This window comes from Rissa tridactyla, chromosome 7 (assembly GCF_028500815.1).
Source record: "Rissa tridactyla isolate bRisTri1 chromosome 7, bRisTri1.patW.cur.20221130, whole genome shotgun sequence".
NCBI classification, from domain to species: domain Eukaryota; kingdom Metazoa; phylum Chordata; class Aves; order Charadriiformes; family Laridae; genus Rissa; species Rissa tridactyla.
Window position 1 is genome coordinate 47680618 of NC_071472.1, and position 25010 is coordinate 47705627.

Consider the following 25010-nt stretch of genomic DNA (forward strand, 5'->3'; position numbering starts at 1 on the left):
ATAGATGTAGCTACAGTAATGGCGAGAGGAGGCTGGGGGAGCGTGGAAGAGAACGCGTGGCTGAGATGTGCTGCTCTCTGCTGAAACAGGACTGTTGTGCCTTGAAAAAGCTCTTCGCGTGAATGAGCGCCACGTGGAGAGAGAGGAGTGTCTGACATCTTGGACTCAGCGCTGTACTGGGTGTCCGGAAAAACATCCAAAGTAGCTGTAGGTACACGAGAAGACGGCAAGCGGGTTTCAGCAGTGAGAAAAAAGGGCCTGTCATGTCTTCCACAGTTAAGTATTGAAGTTGTCGTCTTTCCGGTGCTTAATCAGAATGTATCTCAGTACATCTCTAATGTGGCTGAAGATGCCAAAATGAAACTAATCCAAGCTGCTACTTTAAAGTGCTGTTCCAGCTGTGTTATAGTGCACAGAGGAAAGAAAAGGCTATGCAGAAATATTGCCTGTTGCTAACATAAAAATGCTGTTTGCAGATGAAGGAAGTGTAATATGGCAGCTTCTTTTTAATAATGTAGCGTGACAGGTGCTTCATTCTTTTCCCAATATGGCGAAGAGCTTTTCATAATAAAACCTTGCAACCAAATGGCACCACCCTTTTATAATGTCATCATTGGTGGGGTGATGATACTCTTGGAGCTATCTTGACTTTTTTCAGGTTTTTTGGGAACTGATCCTACACAGGATTAGCAAGTTTAAGGGTGCTGAATAAGCGCTGTGCAGCTGCAGTTACTTTGTGCCTTAGTGGCCCCCAGGGCATGAGGTGAAGTCCATTGAAACAGGAGGTTTCTGAAAACTGATGAATCATACTCAAATAAGAGGCTTCTTTTTTGATGCTCTTGGATCTAAATCATCCTTATTATCATGTTTTCTTTTGCCTTGAGGTGGTGTCACTAAGGGTATCGTCGCTTTCTTCCCCCCACCAAGGACTCTGTTCTACCATGGAATAACACCCTAGACATGGGCCACTGCACTTTAAATGGCAGAAGGGGTGTGTGAATGTCATATCTGAATGCCTGAAACAGCAATTCAGCCAGCATTCTTCCAGTTTTCCAAGTGTGGATGCGAAGGGCAACGTTTCCTGGTTTTCTCTTTTGTTCTCGGCTTTGTTCCAGAAAGGCTGAGCAGGCTTGGGGAAGGCTCTTAGTTTTTCCATGCCTCTCTTCTGCCTGTGAAAAGGGGAAAACAGGAGCAAATGATGCGCGTAAGCCTTTAGCAGTACTTTGGTAGGCTGTGGATCCCTATTTTTCTGCATGCTACATGGAGAGTAATCAGGAACTCTGACAGCAACTGGAATTTTATATTTAGCATAGATGGATATGGGCCAAAGATGCCTGTCTACACACGTTACACTCTATCTGTCATGAACTCAGTGCAATAAATCCATAGTTCAGGTTTAAGACAGCTCCCAATGCCAGCTCGGTATTGATTTGGCTGCTAACTTTATTGCCAAAAGAGTGACATTATGAAGAACCTTTAGGCTGGAGTTTTCTAAGATTTGAAGGGTGTGGGGCCAGATCTCCAAACTGTATGCATGGTTTAAAGTGCAGATGACTAATTAATTGGAATCCCAGGCCACCTAATGAGTTAGACACCAGTTTCTGAGAGCAATCAGTTGGGAGCTAGGCATGTAATCCATTTATCATGAATTCTGAAAATCCTTCTGGGCACAAAAAACTACAGTTGAAAACTGATTTAGGGCTCCTGCTTCCCGCTGACTTTTAAAGGAGTTTAGACCCTGTATTGCACTTTCTCATTGAGTGTCTTCTGGTTTAACCTTTACTTATTACAATTATTATATATTATTTGAGCAGGAGAGCCTCGGGGCTCCAGAGAAGGATGAAGCTCTGTTATATTAGTCAGCACACGCAGCAATCAAAAGACGAACCCTGGCCTAAGGGAGCTTCCTACCTCTCATACCAAATTTCATTGTGTGGCATTTGTATCCAAGTATTAACGTTATTAGTTTAACAAATTAGGCGGAACATAATCCGGTTCAAAAGAATGATTGTCTGGCAAGTTATATACGATGGCTTTAGTTGATACTCGTCTTGGGGTGTTGGGTCTGGGACTTGAAATTTCATGTGTGGCTTGTATGAAACACAATAATATCATGATTGCTCTGGAAGTGCAGCCGTGTGCGCAGGTGGGAAGAGCTGTTTGCACAGCAGGAATACACTGATTCAGAACAGCTGGCACAGCAGGACTCTGAACAGCAGGCTGCAGTCTATGCCAGTCCTGTGAATGCTCCCAGCAGCAGTCTGCTGTCGAGAAGTGCAGAAATAGATGTGTCAGCTCCTGGAAATGTCTGGATCTCGGGCAAACAGGGCTTTTTGATGTTGGTTGCTCTCATTGGTTTTGTTTAACATGGCAGACTGTAAACCTCACACCACCCCAGAAGCTAGCGTTTCATCAGAGAGCTGGAAGAAGTCTGGGCACAGGCTGACCCTTCGTTAGTGATATCACTGGTACAATGGTGCCATGGGTAAAAAAAAAAAGAAATGCTTCTCCTGGGAAAAGCTGGTTCATGCTGAGGGCTTTCTTCTGTGATAACTTGCAGGAAATTGGTCTTGGAGAACAGCAAAACCAACATTCAGCCCATGGCTAGAAAAGCTGGTCCAAGGAATGTTTTAAGAATGAGTGGTTTGAGTGTCCAACTGCACTTTCGTTAAAGGTCCATCCCTGAAAGAAATGCAGTCCCTGGGAATCTGACTAACAGCAGCTGAAACATGTGGCAGTGACTTTAGTAAATCGAAGAGTGGACCTAGTATTTCAATATCTTTAATTCTGTAATTAATGGTGTCAATCATGTCTAATTCCTCAAATTGAGAACTGTGGATGAAAAATGGGCTGTTATTGGTGGATCTGGAGTTCTGGATGGGTGGCAATGAGTAACTGTATTTTGCCTTTGAGGCCACTTACTCCAAAAACTGTACTCAAACTAAGTACATTAAAGTCATCAGTAACATACTGCTTGGTTCGCACAATGGGCCAGAGTATGGTCTTAACCATATCCATTTCCTTACTTTTTTTGGCCACTGTTTTGCTATTAAACAGTCTCCTGTGCTCTTGATTGCCAGCATTATTTCAGCCCATGTAACATTACCTCACCTCAAACATTTTGTCTTGTGATAAAGTGTCAAGACTATGATTTAAAAAAAACAACAATAATAATCCTGTTTTGAGACCTATCCATTCTAGGTTGAGGGTCTTAAAGCACAGTTACCACAGGTGCAACAGAGAAACTGGCTCCACAAACGGGAGGTGTGAACTGAAGATAATTCAGCTGTCAATTCTGAACGTTAATCTGGTATGGTTTAGCGATGGTGCGCTACCGGAGCTCTCTTTCTTTTTTTTTTCCCCAGGGTAAAATGAGATTGCTGTTTTTAACTTCTGTTTGCTTTCCTTGTTTTCTTGATGCTCCTCCTCTGCCAGTCTTCTAAGAAGGAGGTTCAGCAGCCACAGCTTACAAATTTAATTGATCATTAAAATGTCCCTGAGGATATGTCAGTTGCTGTAGTTTAACAGAATGTCAGCTGTGGAACAGACAGTCATTAGAAAGGATATAGTGAATCATTTGTCTTGGTCAGCAATACTGCCTGAAAAGGTGGAGATGGGGAGGAAGGAATGCCTGATTTGACTGTGGCTGCTTCCATTCCTGAGTGCTGAAGTCCTGTTCTTTCCTCTCTCTCTCTTTTTCTAACTGGAAAGTTAGCTGGAGGATGGGAGTCTGTGCGTGTGAATGCATACATGTTTATCTGCTGGAGGCACGTACTCAGCTGTGCTGAGGATTTCAGACTATAGCCTGTTCCCCAGCAGGAATGCTGGGTGACCTTTCTTTCCGTACTTCCGCTTCCTGCCTCTCATCACAAGTTAAGAAATCAGCCCTGCTCTTGGATTCTCAGATACGTAACTCTCAGTAGTAGTAACAAGAATCCCGTCCCCAGAACGACACCCGCTGCTCTGGAGATGTGCCCCCTTTCTGCCAATTGACAGCACCTAACGAAATAGCACGGGTGAGGATTCCTGTCCAGTTCCCATCACTTGTCTGTTACACTTTTTGGACAAATTTAGACCAAGAGGATTTAGGTTGAATACTCTGAAAAATGAAACTTTGCCATGCAGTACGTTTCCTTAAAACACTGTAAATGGGGGGAGTACACATTGGGGACTGTGTAATTTCATAAACAGTCGCACTTCCCTGTGTAAAGCCAAGCAGAAGCAACAGAAGGTGGATTTTATTTTTGAACATATCTCTATTTTTCTTTTTACCTGTGAGCAGGTTAAGAGATATATTAAATGCTCCTGGTTTAACAGGTTAACTAACTGCTCTTTAAATTTGAATGAAAGCAAATGGGCAAAAAGTTGACTACATCTTATGTCTATAAAATAGCTAAACATGTACAATGTTCCTGCTTGAAAACATGTTGGAGCTCTAAATTATCTATTTTTAATTCTTATTAGTGGCAAAGGCTGCTAAGGGATGAAGAATTGGGATTGGGATAGAGATAGTGTGGTGGTACTTTTACTGACTACTGTGATAACTTATTAATGTGAATTTTTTCGTACTTATTTGTTTCTTGATAGTGAAACTGCCAGAAAGTTACTGAAATTGTCGCTTCATTGCTACAATGCAATTTATATCAGCTGAAGAACTGGCCAGGATTTCCTGAAACAAGATTTTCTGCAACAGTTTTGTTTTCTTTGAATTTCATCAATGGTGAATGTTTTGTCTCTAGGGAAAGAACCGAACCAAAACATGTGTCTGTTGGGTAAGAAAAAGTGTGAAAAAGCTGCACAGACTGAGTGGTGAATGAATTGATGCATAATTTCCTTCCCTCTTCCTTCCTGGTGTGTTACCAGAGCCTGCCCATCGTGAGGGTACCTGGAGTCACTCTCTGAACGCTTTAAGTGTCTTTTGGAAAATGGTAATTTGGAAAGTTGTTTGGGTCAACCAGTTGCTTTAGGTAGACATTGCTCAAGATGACACTTCACTAATGACAAAAAACATTTTTCTAAGTATGAAGTATAACTCGTAGAGGGCTAGTAAATGGAGGCACCGTAAAAGTTTGGACTCAGTTTCAGAGAGCTCCGTTTTCACTGAGGCGTTTAAATAGGGGACAGTTTTTTCAGAAGTGCTCGGTGCCCTCCTACTGTGTTAATTGACTTGAAAATTTGATGGCTTGACTCCGTGCTCAGCTGGGCATTGAGTGGTTCTGAAATCCCAATTTTCCTTTTACCCTTTGAAGCCATGGGGAACAAAAAAAATCACAAAAAGCCCTGTGAATCTTAACAGCTCCCTCCCTGGTTTAAGAGGCCTTGAGCCATTGCAGCTGGAGCAAAGACAACTCACCCCAGTACTGACAGGCCTTGTTTCTTGATGCTGTCACTGACTAAGACTGACTGTGATGGACATCATGTTGTTGTCAAGAAAGAGCAAAGATAATTTTCAACTTGCATGTCTGTGTAAGCAGGAGATGCTGGTATTTGCATTGATATTTAGAGTGTATAAAGCACATCAGCAGCAGCAGGCTGCAGCGTGCTTAATGAGATGAGCTCCCCATGAGGGGAGGTGTCAGGGATGCTGAGATGGCTCCATCCTTCCCATGGCTTTCTTCTCAGACCACTAACTGGTGATTTGAGGTTGCTATCAGCATAAGCAGAAAATACCTCAATTTGTCTCACATACTAATATTTACAGTAAACTGCAAAATTCATAGAACGGGCTGCCCTTCCTTGCCTTCCCTCCCTCGGTCCTAGTTGCCTATTCCTCCTCTCGCCCAAGGCAAGCAGGGCAGAGTCTCTGGGATGGGGCTGTGCGTACACAACCCAGTAATTCAGAAGCTGTATGGAGTGAGCTACATGGAATTGGACATCTCAACAAAGCCCAGTGAGGTCCTTGGGCTTTCCTGGATTTCACTGGTCTTTGAATCAGACTTTTTTAAATTTCAAGGACTAAAAGTTGCTTCTATCTGCTATCTCCCACGTGGCTTCTTGGCTGGTCCTTAGGTTTGATCCTCGCTTGTACGAACTAATCTCTAGCTCTCAATTAAGTCAGCAGAGCCTGCAGATGGTCTGAAGTCTGTATTTGTGTTTGAAGGATTATATCAAAGCATGGCATTTTCTTCTGGGAGGCTGTTCGGTTTTGTGGGGAATTCCTGTTAGGTTTTTGTCACAGAGACAGTTCAATAGTGCTATTGAAATTCGCTCAAGGGAATTACTAGCTCTTTCCACTGATAGTCATCTATGCTTTGTGTCCTTGCATCCATTAGAATTCTTCATTCCTTTTCTTTTTCTGGCATTGGAATCATCTACAAAACACTGCAAATCTGTAGGTGAATCTGAGTAAGGAATGGTTCCTGCAACCGCGCCTTGTTTTCCAGAAAGCTCATTCGAAGACAGAAGATGTGTTAGTGCATATTCCAAGCAACAAATGCCGCCTCCCAACCATAGCATGAACTAGAAACTTGAGGCAGAGCAATAAATCCTGCACCCTGAGAAGCCAGGGAGTGGAGGTATACCCATACTCATTTTGTTTCACAAAGTGAAAGTCCTAACTGAGAAGAATAAAGTTTATACTTACTAATTTGAACATTATATCCTTTTTATTATTGGGAGAAGGCTCTACAATGTAGGTATTATCATTACATAATGCCGTGTGTGTGCCATTATGAGATTTAGATGGCCACTGTGGGATAATAATTCACACATTGCTGGGACTTGAAGCTGAAGTCTAATATGCACAGTTCTTCTGCGAGGTTTAGAAATGGATGCCACATCGAGCTCTTGCGCTTACTGAAGGTGGTGTGAGAGGCAGGGGCTGTCTTGGAGCGGCCGTACTCCAGATCAGTGCCTGATCTTCAGCAAGATGCCTCCTTCCTGTAAGTGCCCATTCCGTTCTTGTGCTTGCTGAACGTGGGACAAGAGGCAGGATGGTCTTTGTGCCGTGCCACTGCCCAGGGCACGGACTAGCTCTTGTAGCACAACTTGGACAGGGGGACCGTACCTAGCTTAAAGTCTCCATGTGCTGGCTGACTTCTAACCACTCTGAGAGGGTGACCTCAGCAAAAAATAACCTGCTGCAAGTTGCACCTTCTGAACAGTGTAGGGGTATAGCATCACTTAGTACAAGTGTTTGTATTTTTGGGCAAAAGCTGACTGTAGTAGGAATGATTTTCTTTCCTTGCAGCCAGCCCTTCCTACCTATCAAGCACTGCATTGTAGGCTGTGTAATCAACAGTAATATATTTAATTGACTTTGCACTAGGCAACAGGTGCATTGCTATGAAAGAGATGGAAGAATTGGGCAGTGACTTGTTAGACATCTGTAGTGCCCCTAGACTGTGATAAATAGCAAGTTCAAAGCTGGCAGCCAGATAAATTGCTGGAGTGAAAGCTCTTGGTCTGAAATGAACGGTTATGAAGTAAGAATTGCTATTAATATTCTCCCACTGATATAATTAACCAGAGTGCAATGCTAAAGTCTGCCCCAGAAAGGTTATTTACCAAAAGGGTTTCCAGCGTGACACCTGGCGCTTTGAGAAGCAGCGTGTGCTTTCCGAACGACCCCCTTGCTGCCTCACGTGGCCGTTCCCAGGAAGCATGTTCAGTGGATATGAGGTTGCTTATGACAGATAGAGAGATAAAATTCAGATGGAAAGTGGTTTTGACTTGCTCAATTTCTCCTGCTCTCACCTGCAGATTATTTTTGAGTGGTATCAGCTCCAACAATACTGTGATTTTGGCCAGCAAAGAAAGACATGGATATTAGGCAGTGTGTTTCCCGCAAATTGGTATTTTCCAAGATGTAGGGTTAGGAGAGAGTTGATAAGTTCCTTATACATCTTATATTGACTGAGCAATCAAAACTAGGATGACTTTGCTCTGTCAGCTAAAGATTAGGTTTTTGCTATGTATTGCCTCAAAAATGGCAGGTAAGAAAAGTGGCAGGTAAGCTTAGACGCTGTCAGCCTGAAGATGTCTGCTCAATGTCACGTTACAGCACGGAGATAATGTACGGTCAACCATTATCGGGTAAATCTTGAACTTGCTTCTAGTAAACATGAGTGACAGTTAATCTTTACCTTAATTAATAACAAAGGATTTTGTTTGCAGAAGCGATTCTAATTGTCCATTTGCAATCTCCTATCCCGGAGACAATCAGTACCATTGATTGTAGTGTTAGATTCAATTATTTTGCAAAATTCATTAGCATGTTAATTCTTGACTGCTATACATCATTCAACTTTCTTTTTCATCAAAGTGCGTGGGCTCAAGTTTTAGCAGTTGCTAGTGGCTGCGGAAGCTGAAAGACTAATTACAGGAGAATTACCTGTTTTCCAGAAAGGCAGTAAGTAGGGACATGTTTGTCATGGGAGTGCACAAAACCAAGAAAAGCTTTATTTCAGCAGGACCATTGGCACTGGAAAAGGCTGATACAGGGGAAGGTAGGAAATATACCCAGCCACTGTGCAAAGCCGTCGGCTCAAGAGTAGTGATGTAAAACCAGAGCAACCTGGGAAGTGAGGACCAAAATTAAATCTCACAGCAAGTTCTTACACCTTTATTCAAGCCGAACCTAATATCGCTTGATAGTAGACAATGAAGCAGTGATATGCCTGAGAAAGCAAAATGCACATCATTGCAAAGCGCCTTAGAAGCTCCTTGGCCATGAGGTCTGGCACATGGAGGAACTTATTAAACATTTTTCTGATGTTCCCATCTTGATTTTCTTATCAAGCATGACACTTTCTTCAGATGCGTGGATGTCTGTACCCAGAGAGTTTCACGTAGCTTTCTGGAGGAAGTGAGAAAAGTTCCTCTTTCCGTGATTGATGCCATTCTTTCTCATTTCTCTACAGTGGACTCTGACACCAGAGTGAAGAGATGTTAGCGCTCTGTCCTTTTGTTTGATACAGTCTCCTTTTGAAGATTCAAAGGGGAAGAAGCCTTTGAGTATTATCTCCGCAAACAGCGGGTAGATGATAGGGCAGCCCAGACTCAAGGAACGCTCCCCAGTTCTTGTGAGGATAATTTGGTGTTAATTTTGAGGGTAGTTTTTTTGTGTCACTTCAGGGGATACTGAAGAGGTTCATAATAATGGTCCGTGCTGGTACCAACAATGGCTCCTGACAAAACATGGATAAGCTCAAGCAGAGATGGGGCATCAGCAGTTACTTCTAGGAGTTCTTTCACTTTTATCATTTTATCTGACACAAATGAAGAGTGTGAAGGAACACAGGGTAAAACAGGTGGTTTCTACCAGTTCTGTGAATTTAATAGTAGCATTTTTTTTCTGTAGACACTTGCTCCAGTTTCAGCTTTGCTAGTTTCATATTATTTTTTTTGTGGAGGAGTGGGGTATTTGGCTTTCTACCACCAGTTCTAGTCATTGTGAGGTTTTGGGTTTTTTTCTGGAGGAACTTCCCACATGTGCCCACCATCTGGTGTGACTGGTTTGCAGGTCATCTACTCCACCCAGGAGAACAGATCATTAGTATGGTTTCAGATGCCATATCTCCAGAAGGTAATGCAAACATAGTCAATGTTTTTGTAAGATAGTAACTGGTGCTTTCTTTAAAGCAAACTTCCTTTTTGCTCTAGTTGAATGAGTTCTCTACATGAAAACCGTCTGGGAGCAGTGAGTGATACCTGAATGATGGCTGAAACACCATCCTGCTTTTCAGCCACTTGCAGTTGCAGCACCTTAGTAAACCTTCCTGGCTAGAAAGACTAAAGATTTTAAACACCATAGATGTTATAAATACGGCCTGGCTGAATTTCTGCTGACCTGTGGATATGCAATACAGAGCTCCAAACTAAGAGTAAAGCAAACTACTATCTGCATTTTATATAAATTCAAATACCCCTTGTATTTGTATTGTGACCAGGAATAAAAGGAAACAGTTATGTAGCATCCATGTAGCTGAAGTGCTTCTACCAGAGGAGCATGTCATTCTACTGAAGGGTAAACGTCACCCTGGAAGGAGCAAAAGACCTAAGATGCAGTATATTTAAACACTGGGCAGTAGATGGACATCTAAAAGGAGAAAAGACATCTCTTACAAGGAGGTACTTTATGAGTCACTGCAATATCTACAGGGCTATTTCTATGTTTAGTACCACTTTGGAGCTCTGTTCCTTTCCATGAATCACTGTATATGCCTTGAATGGTAAAGAAGAGTGTGCTTGAACTAAGGATACCTTAGGGCTTTCATTAATTTTGCCAGCAATGTCTCTTCAACAGTAGCTGATGGTATTGTGAGTTTAAAAACAGATTTTAGGATATTTTTTTTTAATCATGCAGCCAGTAGATGTTGGATCAATACAAGAGTATGTATCTCTAATTGAATTTAAATCAAATCATGTATCATTCATATCTAAAGCAGGTTTCTTCTTGCAAATTATGGTGAACAAGAAAGTACGCTGCTCTGTTTGCAGCATGGACCTTTAGATGGTGAGATGCAAGTGTCCTTGGCTGTCATCCCAGCTCCCCTGGGGTGTCTGGACCCTGAGGAACACTGTCCTGGCCCTGCTAATATTGACACCAAAGCCCTTGCTGACTTGTGAGATGAGAAAGTATGGAATGATCCAAGCTTTAGGTGAGGAAAAATTTCAGTAAAGTCATCCAGTGTTGTTTGATTTTAATGACTTTAGTACTCTGATAGAAACTAGGCTGTTAGAACAATTTCACTCTGGTAGCGTGTCCCTTGCTGGAGTTCATAGCTGTGGCACACGATCCCAATTCAGCAGTATTGTTAGGAATTGATAGAATAAAGACCAGGAGTCTGGTTCTTTTTGCTTTGTGTTGTCTCCTGTATCTGTGTACAGAATGCATTAAGTGTTACAGCTTTGAGTTGAATTTGAAATTTGGCTTCAATAGTCCTTTATCCAAAACTAAGAAGGAATTTCAGGTGATTCTAGAGAGCCAGACTAGACGTAATCCACAGTATGACATTTATTTTTGGGTGCAGGCTCAGAGGACTAGATGTTGGTGTTCTCCCAGCTATAGGGCAGATGAGGAGGTTTTGAGGAAACCCCCCACTGTATCCAGGATGCAGCAAGAGAGATTACTTATTAACACAGGAACAATACGGGCTGACAGCAGGCGACTTAGGTGGTACCTTACATACCTCCTGATGCCAGGAGCCTGAAGCTGGCGGTGCTGGGTGAGGTATGGCATGTTGCGCCATCCTGATGATGCTGAGGCTCAGGCTCAGACTGGTTTTCCTGCTTTTATTCCATCTCCTGCTGTCTTTACATCCCTTGCCCTGACACGTAAACAACTGCAGCTGCATTCTGCTCGTGCAGAGATAACTATTATCAAACATGTTACCAGACTTTTGTCCTCTAGCTCCTTGTGCTAACAAATCACTTCTACATTTCCACTGCAGTTGTTTATTTGCATCTTGGGTAAACCAGGTCCCATGCGTCCTCATTCACAAGTCTGTGTGATTTCTAAGATAATTCAGGTAGTTAAAGATGATTCCCCCCCCACCCCGCCTCCGCCCCCAGGGGACCTTGCTCATGGCTTGGTGTTTCTTACAAGGTCAGGGTCTGAGATATTATAGTAAATACACCTGAAGGTCATGCTGTAGCCAGAGGCAGAAATGCCATTAGTAGCATCAGCTAATAATGCGCAGCTGCAGGTGTGGAGGAGAGGACCATGCTGGAGTCAAGTGCTCCTTTGATGGACCTCTGCTTGCTCATGCAGGACAGTGCCCTCACAGGGCGGGAACGGAACGAGAAGCGAGGTCTCTGCTCGCAGGTCTAGCCTATGCTCCAGATGGAAAATCTTGGATTTTTCTCCTTTGCTCTTTGCATTTTTTTGATATTACGTTGTCTGTGCTTATTCGGCTTTTCCTGCTACTTCCATGCCGCTTGCTTTCTTGGCTTTTCTCTCGTTCCATATACCCTTGTCTTACAGAATGGCAAACTAGTAAGAGATAAGTCATGCCAATGCCATCTATAATGCTCAGTTATTATCTCAATTATGCTCTCTAACTATGTCCATTAGAGCTCCAAGCCTGGCAGCACTGATAGTCTTGGCAACCATACCTTGAATGTGACTTTGCTTTTTAGGGCACGATGTCTCGGTACCTGTGAGGTGGAGCTGCTGCTGCAGACACCTGACTCCACTGGAGAGGTGCTTCAGGGAAAGAGGGTGGCCATGCCTGACACAAAATAGACTGTCACCACAAGGGAGCACCAGTCAGGAGAGGATGCAAACACCAGCTTTAAAGCAACCAGCTCGGACAGCAGCTGTTCAAATGAAAAGCAAGTGTGTGAGCGTTGTGTCACCGATGGCAGGTCGTCTGTTTTCTGAACCCGATTGATTGCAGAGATAGGCTGTTAGATGTCATTGCCAAGACACTTTATCTGTTATGAAGAAGGTGAAGTACGGTGAAGGGAGGAGATTAACTTCTGGGAAGCATGGTTGGTCGGAAAGAATAGGAAAGGGTATTGTGGTGTGGGTCTCCCAGGACACTGTGGCTGCAGAGGAGTGTAGAAAGTGGTAGCAACCCAAGCTCAGCCATGGGAGTGTCGAGAGAAACAGGCTTCTGGATTTTAAAATGGCTGAAAGAAGACACAATGCATCTTGTGGATTCCCTAGAGGAAAAGACATTTTCCTGGGGTGGCTTGTCTGCTTGACGTGAAGGTTTAAAATTCCATTTCACCTGGGCTAATGACCGCAAGTCTTTGGTCCAGGGGCTGGTGGGGCTGCAGGACAGGGCAGTGCCCGCTGCTCCCTGACTGGGGATGGGGGGAGATGCCCAGGCTTCTGGGAGCCTGACAAATGGAGACCTGGGGTTTGGGCTGGTGAGCAGGGCCCGGTCCTGAGGCAGCACTGGTCACATTATGGCATCTCTCTGACACGGTCCCTGAGAGAAGCAAGGTGACCCCGTGAGAGGCTGGACTTGCGGAGCTGGGACGCAGCAGACATGGAGAGTGGTCTGCTCTGTTGTAGGAATTTTACCGATGCTGAACTGGATAATGGATAAACTAGTCTGAGAAAACTAGGTCTGAGTAAAATTGTGTAGAGAATCATTTTGTATTAAGAGTTTGGCATTTAGTTAAATATTCTTAGGCATTTGTGTATATCTCCCTGAGCTACATCAGAAAATATGTTTTTCATCTGGTGTTGCTCTTTGTTTCTGTAAGTCACAACACACAGAAACCATTTTTTCCTGTTCCTTAAAGTGTTAAGCAGTTTGCTATGCTGTTTTTCGTGTTCTATTTTTTTCAGGTGAAAAGTCTGAGACTCTTCTACCAAGTGGAGTGGCGAGTTGCAAGGATAGTATTTTACTTAGTGATTAAGCCACCAGCCTTGGATCTCCTCCCAAATTTTTGTGTTGAACCTTAAAGGATAAATTGACGTTTCAGCAAGCTCCTGAAAGTATGGGAAATCACATTCTGATACAGTCTCTTTAACACACCAGACTTTTCACTGAGTATTTAATCTTAAGGCTGAAATGTTTGCAAAGTGCTGACTTGAGGTATTCATATGGCAGTAGGTACAACGCGAATACTGCCAGGCTAATTGCTTGACGCAGCTGGAGTGGGGAGGGGGAGCCATTTCCCCATACTGGTGTATGGATTCCTTTCAAACCTGGGAAGTGGCATTGTCAGCTGTGACAACAGGCAGTTGAGACTATTTGGGAGTGCACTATTACTTGTGTAACAGCTGTAGCTGCAGGCCCAATCAAGGTTCATTTTCTCGAGCACCTTGTGTACATAACACGCACACACAAAAAGGCAGTCTGTGCCCCAGTGGTTTTGCAGTCATCAGTCCCATTTGTGCATTTTAATTGTGCAAATGTCTCCTTTCCATCGAAAACAGCGGGGATCTGCACAACTGACTCCGAGCTCATTCAGGGCTCTTAGGACATAATCTGTTTTTCTTGGCACAAGTGCTGCCATGTGTGCTTGTATCTCCGTACCTGGCGCCGATGGGCGTGCGGCTGTAACTCTTGGACATAACCGGGGGCGTGTGTGTGTATGGAAAGAGCCTGCATCAGCTTTCTGCGAGAAAAGAAAACTGATGCATTAATGTATGCAAGAGAAGTGTTCATCTCCACAGTGAGATGATTCTGCTTTGTGCTAATGGCTCTCATGGTGAGTACGTCTTTAAGCAGAGAACACAAAGCAACTCAACGTTTTGTTTGAAAGATAGTGGCTCTTGCTCACCTGTAGCAGCTTCTTGAAAGATTTGAAGCTTCATTTTGGCTTAACTTTTTTTCTCTGGCAGCACTGGGACTCCCACTGATTCCAAAGAGAGGAGGGCTTATCCGATGTTGAATGGTCTTAAAAAATTCTCACTGTTGCAGAAATTCCTTTCATGAGCTTTCTGCTGGGTTCAAGAGAACAGAAAAAGGACACTGACCAATTTATTTTTTCACCTGAAGGTTATGCAAAAAGCATATCTGGCAGTACTGGGGGCGGGGGAGCAGGAATCAAGTTATCCTTCCTTGAAAAACTTTTCCCACCTTTTTAGCTGTCCGGGTTGATAGCTGCAAAGGCTTTTTATTTTTTACATTTTTCATAGTGAAGGCAATCCTCTGAGTATTTTTTCCTGTAATTAGGGTTTATTATTCATTGCTCGGTGCGCTGGCTCTGCTTCTTTCCCAGAAGCAAACCTCTATTTGTTTATCATCTTGCAATAGATAATTATTCTAAAATATTCACAAGGGAATATTCAGAGGTGGTTTCTTTTTCACCAGAATAATAGCAAGCAGCTACTTGTGGCCACTAAAACTTCGGGCAATACTTGCACTCCCTTATATAGCAGAAACAAAGACTCTTGAGCTGCCTTCTCTGAATCCTTGGTAAATGCCTTTGAACATTTGATAGGCAACACTGGCATAACCTCGTAATTTGTTTACAGAGTTTTAATTTCTCTCCTTCTTTCTGCTGTTAGCATTGTATGAATAGATTGTTTCTACAGGCAGGGAGCTTGTTATTAATACCAGGTGAACCAATTCCTGACACAGGAGCCAGTTGAACGGCTTGAGTGTGGAGAGAGATAATGAAGCCTGGCATTTCAAACCCAGTGACCTCATTTATCTAAGCTGCAGTGATTCATAATGGAAAAATCCAAGCAACAGACTGAGGAAATACTTGTCACCTTTTTAAAGACAGCATATTTAAAAAAAAAAATGCACCGTTCTCCTGTGCCCCATCACGGCTTCTCATATCTCATCGAGAGACTGGAGACAAAGGCAAATCTATATTGCTAGTTGTGAATAAAATTACCACCACCTGCTGAAGTGAAAGGAAACTGCTTGATGCAGTAGAGTGCATATTAAAATTTCTTTGCTGCTTTAAATGAGAAATCGTCAGGAATTTTTCAAATTCACTCCTTCCCCTACCAAAAAATTGGTGTCTGAATATCTGTTTGCAGAATAGGAAGAAAAAGTAAAGGACCTTTTAGCATATTCTGAACTGTTTGGCCGTTGCGAAGACGATTTTGCCCATATAACAACGCCTAACTTGGCATTACTTTGGGTATATTTTTCCCATGACAAGCATGAGGAAATAAGTAGCAAGTGTAAAGGCCCAATTTTTGGGGGGGAAGTGAGCGTTCCCCTATACTTGTGCACGAGGAGGTCTGACCCCAGTAAGCGTGGGGCGGGGGCGGACGTGTGGTGAGCTTGGTGCTCAGTTGCCCTTGACATCCCCTCGTCAGCTGCCTCTGAAGCGCCGGTGCACAAGGGATCTGCAGACCCGCTGTGTGCCTTCGCCTCACGCTCACGAGCGATGTTGGCTTGTACTAACTGCAGCGCTTCAAAGGACTTGTAATTAATGCTTTGTGCAAAAAAAAAAAACCCAAACCTATCTTAATATTTTCTGAAGGTTTTAAAAATTAAATGTACAGATGGCTTTAAATATTTGTATGCAACAGGCTGCTGCTTCATTTTGACCAGGAAAAGTGGATGTACTAAACTTTTAATAGGAGTGAAATTCTCAGGGAGGGAAATTAACCAGGAGCAAATGCAAGTGCTGTGCTGTTCAATCTTTCCATTTACATATAATAATTGAAAAAATTTTGAAAAAAAGCTTCTCTTCCTTATGTACTTAGAGCTATGGTGGATCACATCAATCTTTCCACATCATTGGGTTTTAATAGTCTTGTGACTTTTTTTCTTTTAAATGCCAACCCTGGAATTAAGGTTATGGGGAGGGAACCGTAAGGTTTATTTAAAACATTTAGTGTTGTCATGGAGTTCAGTCAAGCATCCACCTACTGCAGCATGGTGGTACTATAGCGAGTTTCTGCTGAACAGATTTCTGGTGCTCCTGACGGCAGGAAAGCAGCCCCGCGTGGATGCAGCTCTAAAATGTTTTCTGTTGTAGACGCTCATGACTAAGGGCTGGTAAAACCTCCTAAAGTATTAGAGGGAGTTATGGGCCGCTCAGGAGCGATGGTATGGACCACAAAACATGGGAATGACTTGAGAAAACCACTTTATAAACTTGAACCAGGAATGCGATGATCAAATTCTCAAATGGTTGTAGTTCACCTCAGTATAATTTGGGAAAGGATTTATTGTAAGTTTTGCACACATACAATTTTCTCCTTGAACACCAGTGTGTTCAGGCATGCGTTCATTTTTTGCTAGTAGCGAATATTTCACCTTCTGGCTCCAAGTTAGAGCCAAGAGGGCAAAATAAAAACTTTACTTCGTACATTAGTAGAGTAAGAGTTTTTCCTGGCTGCTAAAATGAAGCTTACCCCTAATGAATGACCTAAGAATTTCTACTTTGTGAAATAGGCTATATAAAAGAACAGAATATATTTGCTCAATTGTGACATCTGAAGTTATAGATGTTACAGGTTTGAAAATATTCTGTGGTCCATATTTCAATAGCCCACTGAAAGCTTTAAAATACTTTGCAGAAAGCATCACATCTTATTTTTTAGTCCCTGCTAATGAGAATTAATTCTTTCCAGACATGATTTTTGGTGCTGCAGAAGGGCGCAGTAAGTGTTATTTTGCAATGTAATTGGTTTTAATTTCCATGTTGATTCTTATGTGAATTTCAGGCACTTAATTATAGCCTAAAGGTTTTTAAAGTCATTGACCTCCAAATTCTTGATTAACACGAATATCATCCTGAATAATATGTGTAAAGAATTTTCTGCGGAGAAGTTGCTTTTACTGACTCTCCTGTGGGAAACCGTAACTTCTTTTGCCCACGAAGCCCAGGTGGAGTTTGGCTCCGTGTCCCACCGCAGGCAGCACGGTGCTTTGCTCCGGGCTGGGGTGTCTGTCTGGACGCGTGTCCATCCGTCCTTGGGGCCTCTCAAAAGTCAGGTCCCTGCAGGCTGGTTCCTGATGGGTGAAATGTCCCGAAACACCTAAATCTCTCTCTCCTGCTCCCTCTCCTACTTTGCTGACCAATGCCAACCTGTTCTGCTTCAGCCCAGTCGCTGCAGTCCCTCTGCGGGACGGGATCTCGTCGTGCGAGGTCTGTGTCTGCTCTCCCCCTGCTGAGCGCGGCCGAGCAAATTCACCCAAGATGGGGGTCTGAGCTCAGAAAAATAACTCCAGGGCCAAGCAATTATGCAGATGTTTAAAGCATTCAGTGTAGATATTAGCATTTATCTAGAACGTAATTATCTGACTTCACTTTGACTACAGGCCATTGGAAGTGCAATAACACAATGGAGAAAACATAAACCAGAAAACAATTTTCAAAAGGAGTCAAATCCAAATAGTAAGTGAAATTGTACTAAAAACCAGTTCCGAAATGGTAAGATGTGTCCCACTCTGCTCCCCACAAGCAAACTGTGTAACAATATTACATGGTTCTTTTTAATTCCATTTTGTTGAAGGGCTGTGGTATAATGATTAATCAATGAGGTGCTAAATGAATTTCCATTTCTGATTAAGTCTGCCACAGGGAAGCATCGCTGACTGCACGTGTGTTAGAGGAAGCATTGTTCAGCAGGGCTTAATTCATTTCTGTGTAAAGGTCCAACAGTTATTAAAATACATTCTAATTAGCTGCAGTTAAAAAAATTCAGTCAAAATTATGTATTCACTGATTTTTTTTTTTTCTCTCCTCCTAAGAAGTGTTTGTGTTTCATGGAAACATCCTCCTCCACTTTGCTTTTTTTTTCTGGTAAATCTTAGCCCTGTTGAGGGTGTTTTGCTTCAGGATGCAGCCACTTCTCACTGCGGAGCTTTACCAGTGCCAGTTCCTGATGCTGGCGGGCGCCCGGGGAGGCCCTGGGAGATGCTCCCTGTCTCCCCAGGGCCGGTACCGTCCTGCTGCGGTCGGGTCGGGGCTGGGGCCGGTGCTGCCAGTGCGAGGGACACCAGGGCACTCGCTGGCTCTTGGTTCTCCTCCGGGACATGAAAGGCTTTGGCCTGGAGGAGTGTCTCGCATCTCCTCTCACCAGCTCTGGTGAAGCTGAGACAAAGTTTTAAAATGCTGTGTGCCACATGTGTTCTGCTGAATTTTTAAAGAGAAGTTTTTAATTCAAAGATTATAGCCTCAGCCAAGGCAAAATGGGAAATAATATTTAGCTGTTAACAATAATATAAAATATTAACAAGACCAGTCTTCCTCTTTGCTGCATCAAAGCCTCATGCCTCTATAAATTAAGTAGTTTGTTTTTGCACTTGGCCAAATAACACGGTAACTGGTGTGACTGTCTGCAGGGAGTGCCAGGCGCTGTGGCTGCTTTGGGGGGTGGCTCCGCTGGGGGGGAAATGGGTTGGGTTGTGGAGGTTTTTGTGGCCGATGTCCAGCTGTGGGCAGGTCCCATCCGTACATCACGTGGGGCTCGGCACATGGCTGATGGGGATGGGGCAATGGCGCGTCCTCCTTCGCCCACCTGGGGCTGGAGGGAGCTGCTGCAGAGGCGCGCTGCCTTCCAACTGCAAGCACAGGGGCAGAGGATGGCGTGGGAAAACGGCACCAAAACGGAGAGCTTCCAGTTCTGCGCTGCCAGGCTGGCTTCATCCCACCTGGGTCCCCTCGTGCGCGGTGCCGCAGTGGGGCTCCAGCCGCCCTGTGCCTGGGGGGGGGTATGTGGAGGCTGAGCTGTGCTTCTGGCTGTGTTGGGTCTGACTTAGCCGGGTGCGCTTACTCGTTTACAGCTTCAACCAACCAAACAACAAAACCCCACAAAACCAAAAACCTAAAACAAATGAGTTGGCGATGTCACACTTGAGTTTTCCTTCAGGCGCAGAAGGATCTCTGTGGAAAGAACAGTTTTGGAAGAGTCAAACGAATGGGTGATCATAGCGATAGCAAATTACAGCCTTACTTACGGTTTTGAAGAATTATTGGATGAATGCTTTACAACAGGATCATGTGTTTTCCTTCCAGTGGAGTTAATGTACCTCGAAGCTATTTATTTATATTGCCTACCCTGCCATAAAGATCATAGGGAGAAAACAAAGTTCAGCATGAGAACCTGCAAAATCAATCAACCATTATCTCGCCATCGTGGAGGTAAGGTCACTCTATGGCCATGCAAAGCTCTTCTGATTGCAGTAGCCGACAGATCTAGTCTCTATTGAGATGTTAACCCAGTTGTTGAAATTATCATATCTTTCTATAACTTTTTCTTTTCGCACTGAAGTGAGCAAGTCCTCCGCTATAGGGAGAGCGAGCTGAATGACCAGATTATTGGCTGTATTTAGGGGGAAACTGGTGCAAATGTCTCTCAGAGCTGGTGCAGATCTTGCTTCTGCCAGACGTCATCAGTGCACGAAAACTGAGCCCAGCCCCTGCAGCCTGGCCTGGGCAGAAGGCACGGTGAACTTAAGCTGCTTGTGTTCATTGCGTTGCTGCTGCTATCAACAGTCACCTGCATTTAATTGCCCTTTTGGAGCACGGCATGCTCCTGTGATGAATCCACAGGATGATGGAGCTGAGGGCGTATGTCCCTGTGGTGCTCGGGGTGGTGGCATCTCCTGATGAAGACGGTGATGCTGTCTTGGAAGCAGAGGGGTGCTCTCTCCGTGGGGTGCAACGTGGCGGGCAGCGCGGAGCAGTGGGATGGAGGGGACAGGAGACCTGAGCACAGAGGAATGGCTTCAGGACGGCCCAGCCCTGTCTGTTCATGGCCTGGTGGTGGTGGCTGTGGAGACGGTGTCTGCCTCGGCAAGGCCGGCGGGCTGCGATCTGGTGTCTCGTGGCAGCCCCGCATTTGAAAGTGGTAGACCGAGGCCATAGAAAAAAACCACCAGCCTGTGAAACTTGCACACCTTGGCTCTTTCAGGTGCTTCCAGAGTGAGGGACTTCTGCCGTTTGCACTAATTTTTTTGAAAAATACTGCTGTGTTTATTATTTTCAGAGCCCTTTCTGGAGAGAATGGAAGGGGAAGCCTCTAAGGTCTGAACTCTTTATGAAAAGATCAGCTCGCCGTCCCGAATGCAGTACGTGGAAATGTACTTTGCTGTATTTTCCCTGCTTTTCTTGGAAATAATGTGACATGGATGTACGGTGAATTGGAGTTCATGTGCTGATGAGCGATTTTGAGCTGAGGTGTGAGAGAATCGGGTCTGCGGTGTGCAGGGGTGGCTGCACTGGCCTGCTGCAGGGCTGTGGTCAGAAGTGTGGCTTGGGCTCTGTGGAGTCCCGGTGTTGGTCAGCGGAGAGAGTCACGGTGTGGGGACATCCTTTGCTCCCAGAAGGATGTTTTCAGGGCTCTGTGCGGTGCTGGCCTGCTGCGAAGGAGCGCTGGTGTCTGACTCTGCGCAGGCTTCACCGGAGCGAGCAGTTGCGCGGGGAGCTCCTCTCGCTGTGGCTGGGCAGGCACGGCTTACCTCGGCTCACCAGGAAAGGCTGGAGCAGCTGCCCCGTTCACCTCTTCCCCTGAACTGATGGGTTTTACCGGACCCGATGGTAATACGTTGTGCGTTCTTGCCACAGCAAAATGAATGTTGAGGATGCTCGTTTCCCTCTGAAAGCACTGGCAGCCCTCAGAGGAGGCATGGCTGAGGAGCGGCAGTTGGCTGCAGCGTGGAACAGATTTGTTTTAAGATTTATTATAACACGAATGTGCTTAAGCGAACCAGCATCACGTTCCTCTTGTACCTGCAGGGATCAAGAGATGCTGCTGCTCGCTGCGGGCTGCGTCCCCGCCTCTCTCCTCTCTCGAAGGGGCTCCTTCCGTTTTCAGTCTGATCTTGGCACCTTGCTGACCACCTCGGTAGAGTACTTTGATTTCACATTAAATAAATTAAATTGAATTGAAACTCCTCTTCTTTAGGTTCCTTTTGTTGCTTTTTTTTCTTTAATACCTAGTGCTATTTTTCTCAGGAGCAGGCTTGTGCCTGAGTGAAGGGTAACCGTGCTTTATCAGAGTTTTAATAGTGCATGAGGGATGCACGCCTGTTCATGCACAGGACACTCATGGTGACCAAAGGAAGTCAAGTGCCATTGATGCTGGCTGACAGTTTCTCCTTTTCCCTCCTTTTTTTTTCTTCCTAAGTGGTAATCTCAATGTGGCTTTAAAGCTACCTAGTGTTTTATTAAAACAGCTTTGCTAAAAGGCAGTCATTGTCAAGTGCAATCGCATCTTCCTCGAAAGCCAGATGAAATATAAATATGGGCAATTCATAAACCTTCCAGGATGCAAGGGCTGCGGGAGCCTCGCTGTCTGGAGGGTTTTGGTGCAAAAGGCTTGGTGATGGAGACTCCGGTCTCTCCAGGGAGGCAGAGCGGGCGCAGCCGCTGCTGCTTTGCCCAGTTTTCCCGGCTCTGAGGTTGCTCCCGCAGGGTCTGGGTGGGACAAAAGCTTCTCTGTTGGGTTTCTCCACCCATCCAGGGTTGTTGAAAGCTCCTGTTGCAGGAATTGCCACCTTGGTTGTCAGCCCTCTAATTTGTGACTGCTCTCCCTCACAGTCCTGCAGAAGATGCTGACGCAGATATTTGCTATTAGTGGTGATGCATTTTGCTTGGATTTTTAACTGATGGCTCAGCTGTTGTCCATGAGAAGTGCTAACAGGGCTGGCTAATTTTGCTCCTCAGTTGTATTATCTCCTCTGTCAGTTACTCCCTTCTGTTGTTCTGAAGTTTTATTTTATCTGATTTCTTTCTCTTCCCTGATAGCGTGTTTTATCCTGACTGCTTTTAACAGCCTGTTCTGAGCATTTAGCGATCCTTCATAGAAGGATCCTTGATAAGGATCTGGTTTTGTACTATTTGCACAAATCTACTCATTAAAATTGATGTAAATTGGATGTAAAATTAATGGCAGTTGAACGCAGAGTTATAAGCGGTGCTTTCTGGACATCTTTGTTTTATACACTGTTACTTTTACCTTGGAGACCTGTGGAAAGTAATGGATTGCAGCAATACTAATTTTGAATGCAGAAGATAGAAATCCAAGTAGAGTCGGAAGAAATTTCCCTGGGTACTAGAGATTTCCCTTGCACACCATTCCTGCTCTGCAATGTGTATCAGAAACATCTAAAATGCTTTCACTGTTGTTAGTGAATCCAGTAAAGCAGATGAAACATCTTGTAAGATAACCGAGCATGAGCAAGCTCAAATTTAACTCGTCCATCTGTGGGTAGTGCGAGACGGGGAGGCGCGTAGGGTGGCTGCATGAGGACAAACAGCCTGGAGGTCGTCTTGGAGAGCTTCAGAGTCAGCATATGGCAACTAATCTGTCGTGTGAAGATTTCCAGTTAGTGGCTGAGCTGGGGATTCATCAGTACGATAGTGAAACAGGTTGTACTGCAGCTGCTGGAAGCTGAGGCAAGTTTACAGCATGTTCATGGCTGAGAACATGGTCTGACATTAACTCATCGTGTCCCATGCCCCTGGCCAGGGAGCTGCCAGGCAGCTGCAGATCCCACTGCCATGAGCGGGTGCTGACAAGCCCTACTCTTTAGCCTCGGGCTGTCATCCTGTCAAGGTCAGAGGCATCCAAGGGCCTGGCGGACATGCTTTGAGCACGTTAGTCCAAAATACTTTCCAAGCAGAGACATGGTAGACCATCACTGACTTCAGGAAGTAGCTCAAAACAGTTGTCCAAGGAAACAGAACTACTTCTGTCACTACACAGCCTACAAATGGGAGAGATCGGGGCTTCACGCATCCTTTACCACTGAAAAACTACTTTGCCCATTTACCGTCAGGCCCTGCGTTCATGGGGCAGGACGCTGAGAGCTGGCTGTGGGCATACGGTGTCCTGTCCCCACGCTGAGGAGCAGAGCCGTTGCCAGCTCTTGCAGGCGCTTGGTGGCTGCCCAGGGGAAATACTCAAGGCCTGTGCTTAGAGCTGCCTCCCCGGAGCTGGCAGAACGGGGTTACGGATATTTCACTGTGCTTTCAAACAGCCCTTCCACAGCCTCCCAGGGGGCTTAACCCATGGTCTGATAAATGCTGTGTTTGTCCTTAGGGCTTGATAAAATGCACAATTAAGTCAGAAGGAAGATACTCATTAACTCCATTGTGTGCTGCATTGTGTCTTTGTGTGATTTGCTGGGGTGGGATTTGTTGTTTTTCTTTTCCCTACCTCCTCTCCAGTCACCCTCTGCACTGAGTTAACAGGCACGTTTTTGATGCTAGAGTTGTGTACGTCTATGGGAAAAACATCGTTTTGCCAGACTTGTACAGCAAGTACAGCCGGACTTGTATTTCAGGAAAGGTCAGTATTTGATATCCATAAATCTCTTCTCAAAGATCATTAATATTAATTGACCTACAAGTCATGGGCACTATCTCGCTGTTGTCAGGCTGCCGGCAAGGGAACCCACGGAGAGCCCTTCAGGACAGCAGACCCTGTAGACTAACACAGCAGGAATCCCAGTGAGAAAGTCGGTCTGGCTGGTATGTTTGCTATTACTGACTTGCACCGAGAGCTTCAGGAAAACAGCTCAGGGCAAGGGGCCAAGGCGCTGTTGGAAACAACATCATTGTAGTTGTTCTTGAACAGCCCAGTGGAAAGGTACGGTTTGCAGTGGGCCGGCTGTCATAAGGAACTTGCCTGTGTGTAACGTGTGCTAAAACCGGAGAGTATTTTTACAAGGGCATGCAAGTTGGCACGGATTTAAATAAGAAATGAATTAGTCGGGGACAATCTGTTTTGGTGTTTTGAGTTCATACCTGGAAGGATCTGTCACCATCTCTGACTCCCACAGCTGCTGCTTATCCCTAATAAAGACACATTGAACATAGTCCTGGCTCTTCTGGCTCACTCACATTTTGGTGAATATGCTCTCAGCTGTCGTGCATCTACTTCATTTTGGTTTTAATGACTTTCAAGGGTCCCTCAAACAAGCAAAACTGGAGCAAAAATAACTGACTCTACCTTTGTTTGTTAAATTGTAGTAATAGTGGTACAGGATCACCATTCTACTTTGTTTCACCTCATTTTATTTTGATTAAAAATAATAGTAATAAATGGTTGCAAAGAACCCTTTCTTCTCTGGATGATAACTTTCGATTTTCTTGTGCTTCCCTTAGCTCCATCAATTCAGTGCATAGCATTAAAGAAAAGTCACTGATAAAAGAAAACACATGAATTCACTTGAATCGGTCTTTAGGATCAGGCTGGGTGATTTGCAGAATAAATTCTAGTTATCACCCTCTTCTGAAAGTGGAGTTTCTTTTTTTTTTACATTTATTTGTGGGCAAAGCAATGCCAGAGCTCAGGCAACCATAATCTTTCAGATTGGAGACCTGAGCCTGGGGGAATTTAGCCAGCTTCATTTAATTCCCGTGTGTATCCTGCCGCTAACAGAAGCGATACATGCGTACATGTAAAAGCAAGCATTATCACGCTACCTCCATGAGCTGGGTGAAAGTTATTAAGAATGACAACTTCATTTATCTGTGGGCTCAGACCTGGAGAAATCTGACTTGGTGGGAAAGCTGCCAGATCCTGCTTTGCCCTTGAAGGCACCCTGCCAGGAGACAGGGGATGCAGAACAGCACCATGATGACTGTCACGTGCCGTGGTCCCACCCTGGAAGGAAAAAAACACCCCTTCTGATACTCATAAAAGATGCCCATCTAATTTTACTTTGTCTTTAGTC